At 38.9% G+C, this 14,192-nt stretch overlaps 1 long non-coding RNA gene across 1 annotated transcript in view; it reads right to left on the bottom strand.

Moving 5' to 3' along the window:
• Positions 1–12,341: 12,341 nt before the first annotated feature.
• LOC118813640 overlaps positions 12,342–14,192 on the bottom strand; it is a 2,220-nt gene continuing 369 nt past the window's right edge. The window contains exon 2 of the long non-coding RNA XR_005007661.1: positions 12,342–14,192. This exon is cut by the window's right edge and continues 24 nt beyond it. This is a non-coding gene — a long non-coding RNA (uncharacterized LOC118813640).

The raw sequence follows: 14,192 nt of genomic DNA, 5'->3' as shown, positions 1-14,192 counted from the left end.
TTTAACAGGAAATGTTCAATATTTATCAGTGAACCACTGTTAATTACCATTAGCTAACTTAGCTAGCTGGCTTTAATACACTTGAACTCCTGTCATGCCTAGTTTATGGGCAAAGCATTAACATTTCTGGGAAATTGTAGCGCATGCCGACTGATTAAAGTAGTTAATGTTGCTGTAAAAAATCACAGGAAAATAATCTAAAATATGGCTAATCTTATGTTAGCTTGTTCACTAACTTAACAGCTTCTTTAATCATTCAAACTTCAGGTAATGTTCAATGCTGTTAATACTATATATAAAATTTTCATATAATTACAATCTTATTAATAAAACATTTGAATTTATCATCATTATTAAAAAGTAGCTAGATGCTCTCTCTCATGATGAAGGAGCAGTTTTTTCCTTCAATCTTATTTGACTGGTGCACTCCCCACTGCAGCTGTAAGCAGTGGACTAACAGGTAAAATACCCAGCATGCAACGCATGCTTGAAAATACGGTAAAGTGACAGTAAAATACAGAAAGCCAACAATTCACTTGTCTGATGTCCCTCGTAGAAACCATGAAATGGTGGCTGACATTTTCACTGTTGATCTGCAAACACTGAGCATATTTATGGAAAGTGCAGCAAAACGTTTCAGTTTTTCATTTTCATTACCGTTAAAAGTATTTGTAAAGCTGTAGCAGGCCTATTTAATCTTCATTATTTTTTTCAATCACAATTTTCGGTCTGTTTTCTCTTTTGGACAAAAATGCCATTTTGGCTGAAAATTTTCAGTGGCCTAAATTTTGGTGTATCCCTATTTTTTTTTAAATGCAAAAATCAACGGCTTAAGAGAAATAATAAAATAATAATAACATAATAAATAACATGATACACTGACATTCCATTAGCTGCTTGCTGCCACGCAGATTATGCCATTACTGCTTACTGTTTGTTGTCGTTTCCAGCCGCTGTTGTTGTTTACATAGTCTGTCTTTTGAGATACTCAGAAAAGCCCACCCTTACATAATTGAAATACTTTTAGTTAGTGTCGGTATTATTTTATTTTGCGAACAGGCACAAATAAGTAAAACTAAAGTTTAAACTCTGTGCATCACCATGTCTGCTTTTAACTAGAGCATGATGCAATCAGAGCAAGTTCAAAATGTTGAGGTGCAAACTCAAAGGACTTACATTCAAGCAATGTCTATAAGGAAAAAAACTTCAATCGGCTTATATCATTGATGAAGCATTTGATATAGAAGTATTGGCTTTAAAAATGCAATTAATAACAAACGTGAACTGAACAGAGAGATGAGAACAGAGAAACCTAACTGGAAGATAAACAACATTTAGACTTTTTGTTCTACAGAGCCTGCATGTTTCATTTCTATTTATCATGTGTTTAGTGTTGGACATCCAAGTGTCAGCCTTCATTAGAGTCACACACCGCTGTGAACAATGGTGTAGAGGCAGCACTCTGTCTTTGAATTGTAAAATAATGAGCATAAACATCATGACCTATACTGCATACAGCATCCAACACTGACTAAGGCACAGACACCGCTGACTGGAGGATGCTATGCGTAGGAATTGTTTTGTTATATAACATAGGTTGTTAGATTATATGGAAGATAAAGTCTTTGGCTACATTGAACGATGTGATAATTTGTGGAATTGACTAAATGCTAGTGAGTGACGTAACCATTAAGGCATGAAAGTTCCTCAGAAAAATGTCCATTTTAAAACTGGTAAGACTGAATTGTTTTTTTCTTCTATCAATAATGGATGATATTTACTGGTAGACTATGGGTGGAAAATTGCCCAGGGATGCGGCTGCTTCCCCTCACTTCATTTGGCTGTGTGACAGGATCCATAACCCGCCCTGAATCCCATCAAATGATGGGGGATGAAGTGTCATCTTCCCTCTCGATGCCTTTGAGAAGTTTCACCTCTGCAGGGAACTGTCATCAACCTCCCCTTCCCTCTCTCTTTCTCTCTGTCTCTCTCTTTCACTCTCTCTCCCATCAAGTAGGCTGATCCAATCAGAGGCTGGGTGAGCTGGCATGTCCGCAGCAGGTGAGCCGTTCCCCTTTGTGTCTCTGTGTGTTTGAGCCGCCTTTGTCCCGGCCCACCTGGGCAGCATGTTCCCCTCTTGTGTATGTGTGAGTGCGTATGGCTTTGTTTCTTCTAACCCCCTAAACATTGTATAGTTGTAGGAGCAGAAGATGTGACCTAGGAAATAAAGGGTTTAAAAGTGTTATTGTATATAAAATTACTTTCATATAATATATTGTCGTTCAAACCTGAGTGAGGCAGAATATCCTATACATCTTGATCTGTCTGAACAGTGGAAAGCTTTATTATGATTATCGTAAACACAGAACATTCAGTTTTTTACACATTCATTCACTGTCAATTTTTATTAATGAACGTAATAAACCATTTTTGTCCATGTTATAGCATGCCATTGCCTTACGAAGGTTATGAGACAAATTAGTCAGGCCCAAACAGCAGTGACATGTCATAGGACAAGCAAAAAATGTAGGATTTACATCTATCAGCCTTAAACAATCCCTCCACATTCAGACTTGCAAATCAATTATTATTTTCTTCTGGCTTATCAATCCTATTTTCTGGAATAATTGAGCTGTAATCTAATTGGTCCAGTGACCCCTGACATAATTAAATGTTATCAAAGCGATCTGGCGGCGAGTGGCAGCGAACAGATGTTGCGTTTCACTGGAGTAATCAGTCATCGATCTCCCGCCTTCGGTCCATCACAATTACCTTGATTTGCTCAGTCCGGAGTGAGTGCCCCCTCATCCTGAGTGAGTCCGTGCCCCCCCGGCCCGCTCGATACCCACCTCCATCGGCCCTGTGAGCTCCTCTGTCTCATCAATGCCTTTGATCAGGATCTGTGGGATAGCCCATGCTCGGGTGGGTGGAGGCCAATCAGCACTCTTAGGGCCTGCAGGCACATCCTTAAGTTTATTCTGTTCATGAGGAACAGAATCCAGCACACCTACTGCCCTTCCACAGACCCCTTTTCTTTCTTCATGAGTGTCTTTCAAATCCCTGGACTGTCATAGCAGCTTTACCATTTAAGTTCAGTGGCTTTCCATTCTGCGCCATGGACAATAGTGCTGGCTGCTAAAAGAATCAATAAGAAACCTTGAAGAATTCATGCCAGCTGATATGATGTAATGTCTCATTGTTACCTGGATAATATCTAGACTCTATGCCACAGCCTCAGCGCTCAGCGCCTTTGTGCTGTCTGTCTGTCTGTCTGTCTGCAGATTCTCTAGCATGTCTGTGTGGTTACACAGAGGCCGGCTGATCTGCTGTTTCTCATCGGTTTCGTCAGCACAGCCGCACAAGCCGGATAATTAGATCAAACAATAGGATTAGAGCTCGTTACAAAACGAGCGCCTCCTCCGCGCTTTGGAGCCATGTCCGTGCCGCACTTTGCAAGAGTTCATCTCTAAGGACGCCAGGATGGCACTCCATCATTAATTTTGGTTGGCGCTCTAGCTGGCCACAGCAGGACACTCTCCTCCCGTCTTGCAGAGAATAAAGGGTGCAGGAACGGCTTGAAGTCCCATAGTCAGGTGTATTCCTTTCTTCAGTGAAAAAAGCAAGCGTCCCAGGTAATAAAGGACTCGTTTCAAAGTCGAGCCTTCAATTCTGCAATTTCAAAACTCAAGAAGCAGGCTAATAAGCATATTTTAATGTTAACACTTTTTTCCACAAGCAGTTATTACCAGGAGCATCTTTTTTTGGCCTTGTGGCTGCAATACACACCAATAAGGTCAGACAAGATTTAATCGTGGGTTTAAATGTTTTATTTATAGACTCAAATATCATTACAGCAGTCTGCCAGGGACCCCACAGGCTGTTGGCAATAAAAATGGCATCTAATTAACAAAGAGCACAGTAACGAAAATCTAGATGGAGTTGATTCAACATTCACAGCGCATTTATATTTCACCACTTCACTTCAGGGTGTTTACTTTTCTTATACTTTTGCAGAATTCATGTATTTCTCATGTTCTCTGATGTTATTAAACCCAAACACCACACAGCAAGTAAAAAAAACAGAACGTCATTATAAATGTAGGACGTTCAGACTATAACAGCAACAGATACCTGCAAGGTCTGTGGTTGTTACATATAAGATATGGAAATGTTGCAATCATGTGAATATTGATTTATGCAATAGGCCAAATGGTGGAGTAATACTGGTGATTAGTTGAATATACAAATACAGTACTACCTAGAATAAACATTTACAATTTTAATGTATTTGTTCACACTGATGCCCTGATATTCCTTTCTCTCTCTCTCGCTCTCTGTCTATCTCTCTCTCTCTCTCTCTCTCTCTCTCTCTCTCACACACACACACACACACACTCCCAAATCCAATACACAGCAGTCCAAAAGCTGCAGTGTTTGGGGCTGCGGGGCGCTCTTGCCAAGGCAAACAGCACTCTGGTGCAGAACAACAGATTACCAGAGAGTGGAGTGTCCTGGCTGCTACCATGATGAAACTTCATGGAAATAACCTGCAACATTTGCACTTTGGGTGGAGCTGCAGAGCAAATGCATTTCCTTTCCTTCATCCGGCCGCCCTCCCTCGGACGCCTTACTGCATTGCTGGATAAAGAAAAGTACACATCACCACCCCCCTCCATTTCCCTCACTCCCACTCTGTCCTCTTGTGAACCCCACACACAGTGTATCAGAAACACATCAGCTACTACTCATATGTTTGTGTGCAGCCTCCCTCCATCCGTTACTCTCAGCCATCCTCACACTTCCATGTTATTCCCACTGTACCACAGAGACCAAAGAAGCATTAATTATAAATCAAGCAGCTCGGGCCGTTGCCAATAAGACGGCCGTCCCATGCAAATACTCCAAAATGAAGTGTTATTCTTAATTGCAGGTCAGTGTGAAACTGATGTGTCAGCTGCCGTGGCTGCTAATTAATTCTGCTCACAAACGAAGCCGTCGACAGTCTCCATCTGCCGGTGTTTAACCTGGGAGAGAGTGAAGTGTCGTTTTGTCATGCCCTCATTATGACAAAGTGCTCGCCTGTAATTATGACTTTTAATGGAACACGAAAGACGGTGTAACTTTTATGTCCATGCACAAGGTTTAGTTTACTTGTGTCCCTCTGGAATTTGTCAAAGAACAGCTCATGGCCCGGCTCTGTTGAAAATGTAACTTTGCTCATTAAAAAATGACACTGAATAACATCTGAAGCATTAAGTGCGTGAGAAAATCACCAAAAGAATTTATTCCCAAAAAAAGGGTCTTATATTTCTTCCCCATTTGAAGACTGTTGTCTTTTGTCCCTCTTACAGTACCATTAAAGGATATCCTGAACAGGGGTGCCCAAACATTTTGTTTTGGAGGGCCAAACTGCAATGTTTGTGGTGGGCTAAAGGCCAAAAAGATGCCAATATATAAAAAAGAAGGAAGGTTTCAGATTGAGTTTTTAAAATGTATTGTATTACATTGCAATACATTTTGTCACTAAAATATTTTAAAAGCACAATTTTAAGGGTAAATAAGAATTTAATACACTACATATAGTAATAATACATGTTATCTTATTTGGAGAGAGTGAGGTTATGGTAACGTTCCAGTGAGCATCACGGGCCAACTTTGCATGCCAGACCTTGGGCAGCACTGCACTGGAAGAACAACATTGGATTCTATGATGAACATTTCAATAGACGGTCCTTTAAAGAATCACCTTTGCAATGTGTGAGTGTGAGGAACCTTTGTAAGTTTTAAAGAACCTCCACATAAATGCTCTGCACCACCTCAAAGTTTTTCCTAGATCTGTTCAACCAAGCCAACAAACTTTAGTTTTTAAAAGTATACACAAATATTTCTATCTACATTATTATTATTATTATTATTATTATTATTATTATTATTTGTCCTAGTTAATTTTTTTTTCCTTAGGTTTGGATTCATCTTTTGTGTGTTTGGCTGCTTCCATCTGTGCAGGCTGACCAGGCCTCCCTCACACCCAGTAAGCGATGATGATGTCAGCGCTGAACATCAAGATTAGCTGCCATAACGTCTCAGCCTGAGAGAACATGCTCATGCATCATCAATAATGCAACACTAAATAAGCTGCTCCCTGCTGAGCTGAGTCACCAAAGCTGCCTCATGGCGCACTGGACACCAGCTCTGGGAGGCCAGTGCAAGAGTGAGTGCTGGTGGAGGGGTGGTCAGAGAGAGTGTGTGTAGGCAGAGTTCACTCTCAATGAAGAGAGTCATGGTGGCACACGGAAGTTGACTGGGGCACTCCACTTCCTCTCTGCACTCACTGTGCTTCTCCATAGGCGTCAATAGCTGAGCCAGACAAGTGGCTGCACTTATGAGTCATATCAAATTCATACAGTTAGCACGAGCACCACTAACAACAGTGCTGAATGACGAGGGACTGTGCGATGCTGTAAATATACGAGAGGTGGAAACCTGGATGCTGTTTACTACATGCTAAGAATATGCAACCATTCATAATTCTAGAGTAACTCAAGTGGATGGATATTATTACTGTTATAATAAAACCTCATATCTTCAAAATGGCAGCTTTACAGGAGATGGAAAAAATGTTTTTAGCTTTTAATGTAACCAGATTTTATTCCAGATGATTTGGGAGCATTTCTATTGGTTGAATTTTCTTGAATATGAAAGACAGATGGCATTTTTCAAATGATAAAAAAATAAATCTGAAAATATGGCTTTGATATGACAGCAAAGATACTAAATGTGAATCAGTTGTTCGTTATTTATGCATTGAAATTACTAAAAAGAAGCTATATGCAAACAGAACAGCTATATGATTATTGCCATGATTAATATTAGTAATAGTACGGTAATAATGTAGTAATAATATAGTAACAACAAAGTGCTATTAAAATAGCAATAGAAAAATATGCAAGCAGGGTCAGAGGGAGGACACAGACTCTGACACTCACTCTATATTGTTGAGGCCAGTGTAGATCATTCTAGCAGCCTGCAGGACAGCATGTTCAGCGCTTAATATTAGACCTTGAATATGCAATCCCCCTTTCTCTCTCCTGTTCTCTTTCTTTCACCCTCAAAGCAGCCCTCACGGTGCTATAATGGAAAGCATATTCTTCTGTTGCTATTTGCAGACGGCAAAGCCATTCATACATCAGCGAGGAAAAGGCAGTGTCTCGAGACTCAGTAGATAACAGAGTCTGGGGCAAGTGTCTGGATGCCCCTGCTTTGCATTTGAATGACACACCAGAAAACATCACTGGATTTGTCACCGTAGCCAACGGAGTGGAATAATGGGAAGACCATACAAGACCACATTACACTAGTAGGATAAACAGATCCATTTAAAAAGTATTCCGAGCAATGCTTGGATGAAACTGCTTTCTAGAGATTAAGATGAATTAGGAACTGTAACTCTTAATGTCTTTGCAAAAGAAACCGCTTAAGTTTACTGCGACTCAATAAAACTAATTAAACATGTTTGTTTGTTGTAATGTAATAGTTTGTAATTTAACAGCAAGAACTCACAAAGTAGTTTCATTGTTGCTAGTGGATTGCCAAATGTTACATGATACAAATGCCACATATTGAGAATAAAAAGCACTTCACCTTTTTTCATTTTATAATGACTAATTTAAGCTATTACAGAAGTGTGGGTAGGATATTTCTCTCATTAGATCATGTAAATTATTGCACACGAGAACAGCAAAGTTTTTCCAGCTAATGAACATTTCTACATTAAAGCACGATCAAGGACAAACGTGCTATTTCTGCGCAGAGAGGCTCATTTAGGGATGAAGTGAATTGGCAATAAAAGTGACCTGACTGTGCAATAAGATCTCCACTGTCTAAGCCCACAGGCACAGCTGAAGTGCCTGCGTGATCCTGCACTGGCACAGATTATTCCCTATCAATAACATGAGCCTGTGTTTAAGTGAGAGAGAGAGAGAGAGAGAGAGAGAGAGAGAGAGTGAAGCACTTGTGCTGCAGACAGAGGCAGACAATAGATGTTAGCTTCCACTTGCACTGCAAATGCACATTTCTTTTTATTTATTTTTTTTCATTTTTTTTGACAACGATCCCTTCCAATAAGATTGAGCATGCTGTGTTCAAGGGTGGGAGATACCTATGGGCCTCAGTGTGAGGGAGGGTCTCTGGGGGGCAGCCAGCATTTAGGAGAACTGATTAATCTTTCTCTCTCTCTCTCTCTCTTCTCTCTCTCTCTCTCTCTCTGTGTCTCTGTCTGGGAGGTGATAGCTCATGGTAGTAGCAGGAGTCCTGGCCCTTGTTAAGCACGCATCCAGCGAGAGATGGGGTTTACATAGCTGTGTGTGTGAGTGTGAGCAGGGGAGATGAATGAAAGGCTGCTGAAACCATGAATGATCACCCACTGCACCTCTGGAATAGAGCACACTTCAAAGGGCCAACCTACAGGCTACACACACACACACACACACACACACACACACACACACATACATACAGTACTGTGCAAATATCAGAGACCATCCATAATTTATTTAACGTCCAGCCATTAAGTACAAGTTATTTATTTTTTTCAGGAGATATTTGTGAGGATATTAGATATAAGACAATCCACCTGTATATGAAAGGAGAATTCAAAAATAGACTTCAGAAATTATTAAAAGATGTAGAGAAAATGGGACTCTCAACAACTGTACAAGACCTGGTAGACCATCAAATGTGTCGCCATCAGATAAACAGTCCTTAAAGCTTTCATCTTTTAGAGATGTCTCCATTTTTAGAGAGGACTCCATTTTTGCTTCAGATCTGAAAAAATCCACAAGTGTTTGTTTCCATCCTTCTACTGTGAGAAGACAACGCTATGAGTCTGAAATGACGTGTAGCTGACACAAAGATTTTACTGAGAACAGGAAATAGACAAAAAAGAACTAGAAACTAGAACACCAAAACTGGACATCTGAGATGTGAAGGAAGGGTTTTTGGACTGAGGAGTGTGAATTTGTAATTGGGTTTATTTGCATTATGAGAGGCACAAAAAATTGGTATGGAAAAATATCCCTGCAGATTTCTTTGAAAAACCAAAAACAAGTTAGAAATGAAAAAGAATAGAAGCTGTAATAAAGGCAAACAGTGGACAAACAAAAATGGTAAAAAAAAATATGGTATTATATAAATATTTAGCTATTGAGGCTTCTGTGCAATCTGTTAAAATATTGTCATTGTCTGAACAAAACTTTGTATCTCTATTTTTGTCATTTTTTCCATTAACATTTCAGATTTTTTCCCCCTTTTGTCAAGTTAACATTTTGAAGACATGGGTTTTGTTCAGAGAGCAGCAATATATTCTCTGCTTTTTTTTTCCTTTGGTAGAAAAAAAAACTTGCACTTAATGGACATTTCAACTGGAAATTCAATAAATAAACAAGTGGTCTCTGACTTTTGTATAGTACTGTATATATATATATATATATATATATATATATATATATATATATATATTTGTGTGTGTGTATTGTGTGTGTGTGTGTGTTTGTGCATTAAATTTCAGAGCAGTTAAGCATCCTTCAACATCATTCAAGTCACTCTTCTCCAGACTACTGGGGATTTTCCAAACTGAAATGGTTTTTACTCAAAACTCCTCTTGGAGAAATATTAGTCACAAGAGTTTGTGAAGTGGGGTGAGATAAAGGAGTGGAGAGGGAGAGAGAGAGCAAGCGATTGCACCGGAATGGGATGAGTGGTGTCCATGGAGAATTTGGAAGTAGTGGATGTGACTCCTCCATTCAATCTGCACAATCTCCAATACTGGCTGAATAAATTGCTTTTTAAATATATTGCTTAGCTCCTATCTATGAAGCGCTGATGTGGATACATTTCATAGACTGCTATTTAAACGAGCCTCAGCCCCTTCAGCAGTGCACTCTTATTAAAAAAAATACTGCTGGCTTTGACTGCCTATGCTAACCTGAAATTAATCGATAAAATAACACACGAGGCAACACACACACACATACACCCGTACACAACCCTGGCCCTTCAAACACATATGCTGGAGAATAAGTAGCATGCACATAATTAATGTAATGGAGTTTGGTGTGCGCTATCAGCTCTTAGTATCAGCATAATGATGATCTGCACCCGTTATAAGAGTCAATAAGCCCGGGGATATGAGCTTAATGTCTGCCTCTGCCTTTTGTGCTCTACTGAGGGGCGGCAGCCATCGGAAATGCAGCTCGCTAATGCAGCACATTTCCAATTGATTAATGCTGCAGATCTTATTTGCAGAAACCACATTATGTTCCTGAAGGAAGTTGAGGCAAGATAGGGAATCATTCCAGCTATGCGTGAGCATATAGGGGGAATCCCATAAAGGAATCCACTTAAAGGTGTTTAGGTTCCTCCCTTGTATGAGCTGAAGCAATAATCAGGGAGCTAAGTCATCCAGTGGGTTCCTATTAGTAAACAATGTGGTTAGATGATTCATTGCTAACAGTTGCATCAGTTTTTTTTCCTCACTGATGTGAGAAATGAAAATAATAAATAAGAGAAAACATGAATGGGTAGAAAAGATATGGAGCATTCAGGCAGCCGAATAGCCTGCAAGAACAGTAACACTCGGTGTAATGTACAATCAGTGAAGGCCCTACTGTACCACAACCATTTTCCCCAATTGATCTATTGTACGTGCTCTAAAAGCCCATTAGTGTAATAACGTCTTAAATAAATAAGTATTGTGAGGACAATGTGTACGTAGTTCAGTAGAGCTTTGTCTCACTAACACATGATAAGCTAATCAATAACCTTATCTCACACTGTTATGGCATTTAGATGAGCACACTCTGTCTTCTGTCCATAGTAAATACTAATAAATAAAAATAAACAAATAAAAGCTGAATAAATAACGCATAACCATTATTTTGAAAAAAAACAAAAATTATTATTTAATAGCTTAAATGCATTATTTTGTTTGTTGTTTGGTTGTCATTTACTATTTTTTTCATTCACTACGTTCATGAACTATAAGCAGAGTGGACTTAGCACCGTCCACTAGGAACTCCTGACCACTGGTGTCTGCTGATGAATGAATTTGACTCGTACGCATGCTGACGAGCCTGACGTGTGAGTGACTGGTGCAGAGAGGATGTGATGGGCAGAGGCAGCTGTGCTTTGACAGAGAAATATCTTCATGTAAATGTCCCTCTCCAAGGATGACAATGAGCATTAGGGCCAGTGCTGTGTGTTGGCTACTGAGCGCAGTGCTGCTTCGCAGAGCTATGCTATAAGAGTGTAAATGGATTAGTGCAGATGAAGCATGCAGAAGAGCTTAGGCCACAGTCAGGCAGAATAAACAGGATAGGAGGTGATAATCTGCCCAACTGTGATAAGAACACGGAAATTCAAACTTACAAGCATATCAACATTATCTGTAAAGAGCTGTGCAGTTCCTAATAGGAACACTGACAGAAATGGTCCATGTGCAACATGAAATATGGACCATCTATGTTTTTTTAAGCCCAAGTATAAAATAACATGAGGTAGATTTTTTGGTTCTTTATGAATGGATATCTGCCCTACTGTGAATGTGAAAATGTTCAATGATGTTTATGACACATAGGGAGCTTTTTTTTCTTTTTTCCTTTTTGTGGAACTGGGAATTGTAATGAAAAATAAAACTTACATCTGAGACAAAATATACAAATGCATAAATTTCACTTAAACAAAGCTTTATTCATGACATAAAGAGCAGGAAAAATTACATAAGTAAATAAGTAAATTCAATAAAGTGCAGTCATTTTGAGGTACCTTGCTGTATGTATTTACAATATTCTATAATGTGCTGTTAGATGAGGTAATTCATGTAATGACATCAGAAGAGGAATATATATATATATATATATATATATACTATATATAGTATATATATATAATATATATATATATATATATATATACCTCTTCTGACACACTCATATATATTATATAAATTCCCTATTCAGTGCGTTTATTTATCAAAAGTAGAAAATAAAATCTTAATCAACTGCAAGCAAAACTATGCTCTCAAACAAACTCTTTTTATGAAGTTTTCTAAATTGCAGATTAATATTTTCAAAATTATATATATGTTATATATATTATATAATTTTTTTTTCTTCAGATAATTCAATAAATGTCATCTCACAGTCATATTATGGAGAATTTACTTATTAATAAAGATAATCATTAATACACTGGTATAACAAATCTGTAGGGGGAAGGGAGGGACAATTCAGTGCTCTTTGTCCAACTGGCTCTTTGTAGCCCTTGTCCTGCTGTTTTGATATACATTGATAAGGGTGATTTGAAATTTGAAGAGATTTCTTTCCTAGCATTAGTTATCAGAGAATATGTTATTTTTAATGTAAGACTTTTAAAAGAGCTATATTAGATTAAACTATGGCTATTGTTTTTTATTATTATGTACAGTGCAACTGTAAACTACCAATGCCCTCTGTATGTTTTGAATGTAGTGGAAAAGCACATGATGTGGCATAGTGGAAAGGTTTTGCTGATCAGATTAAATTCTTTTTAAAGCAGCAAAAGCAAAACTATATCTCTGGTTCAATTACATACAGACTTCCACAATTAATATGTTCCATTAAAACAAAGCTATAATTATGCCATAGAAGAAAAAACACAGGAAACATGACATATTATTTTTCAGTTGTGTGGGTCCCCTAGTGGTAAAGGTGCATAACATGGTCTTCCTGGCTTCTCTGTTCATTAAAGCACAGCCAAAAGAAGGATAATTACAGGGTGATCAAGAGGAGAGCCACTGAATTGTTTTCTTTAGTCTGTCTGAAATGCTAATGTGTCATTTCAATGTGCTTAATGATAATCAAGAGTAAATTGGACTGTTTGCAGATTTAGAAAACCTCCCTGTTAATACATCAACATATTTTTTTTATTTTTCCCCCTGCTGAATGATATATGCTTGTTTTTCTCAAGCATTTTGAAAATGAAGGAAAATACATTCCTGCCAAAAAGAAGATCTCATGTATATTTATAAGATTTGACGTGTCTAAGGGTATGCTTTCATAAGTCAAGTAGATCCTATTACGCTGCTTAAATGGATTTTCATGGGTGTTAGAGTTTAGAATGCACCATCATATGCGGTGACTGATACATATTCATGATGTGTGCGTGGCTACATGGCAAGCAGAGCTCTAGTCAATCTAAGCCTGTGGTAATTGTTTATCTGCTGTGTGTTCTTTTAGAATCAGTCTTCCTCTCCAGCGCATAAATTGAGCTGTCGCTGGCTTGGTGGACATTTTGTTTTGTATTTTTTTTTTTCTTTTCTCAGCCCGTGTAGCGCGGCAGGCTTCCGTGCGGAAACCCCACACGATAAATGTCATTTCAAAATCAATTTGCATGAAAAAAGGTGGAGTGGGAGGTGAAGAGTGTGTGGTCCTGAGGACAGATAATAAATATTGTAGACTACATGCATTTGCATCTGCAGCCGCCCAGAATGTACAGCTCCCTTTACCAAAGCTCCCAAGCTGATCATTAATTAATAAATAAATAAATAAATAAATAAATCTGGTTCACATACATAACAGTAAGGCACCAAAGCTCACATTATGTACTAAAAGCAGTGCAACTGGAATGCATAAGCAGATGATGAATAAAAATCAATTATAACGACATTACACACCATCCAAACATTCCTCTTCTTTTTTCGTTTCATTTTGGGAGAAATCCAGTAAAAGGCTACGTGGTGAACAGGAGTGGCCAGCCCCATCTACAGAGACTCAACAGCACAGTCATCACCCACAGACACAGGAGATGCAGCTCTGTCTGCGTGCTTGATAAATGGCCCTGAGTGTGAGTCTCGGTGCGAGCGTGAACGTGCGCGGGTGTGAGCCCCTGCTCTAAACGCAGCAGGGCAGGCAGGTGGGCTCTCTGGGATGTGCGCTCTCTCTAGTCCCCTGCCGTCACCGCCGACATGACTCTCCTCGACTACGCGTATTCTTAAGCAATAACAACGTGATCCGTATTATCCACCCAAGAATACCCGTCACCGAAGAGAGTCTTTGTATAAGGAGAAAGCAATAACGGAATCGCAAGCACTGTCCTCAGCCATTTGGCAAACGGCAAGGCCTTTCAAAACAATTGATTGAAGATGCTTTGTAGCACAA

This window comes from Colossoma macropomum, unplaced genomic scaffold, assembly GCF_904425465.1.
Source record: "Colossoma macropomum unplaced genomic scaffold, Colossoma_macropomum, whole genome shotgun sequence".
NCBI lineage: Eukaryota > Metazoa > Chordata > Actinopteri > Characiformes > Serrasalmidae > Colossoma > Colossoma macropomum.
Note: the sequence above shows the minus strand (reverse complement) of the source record. Positions and strands in the feature narration are given on the sequence as shown.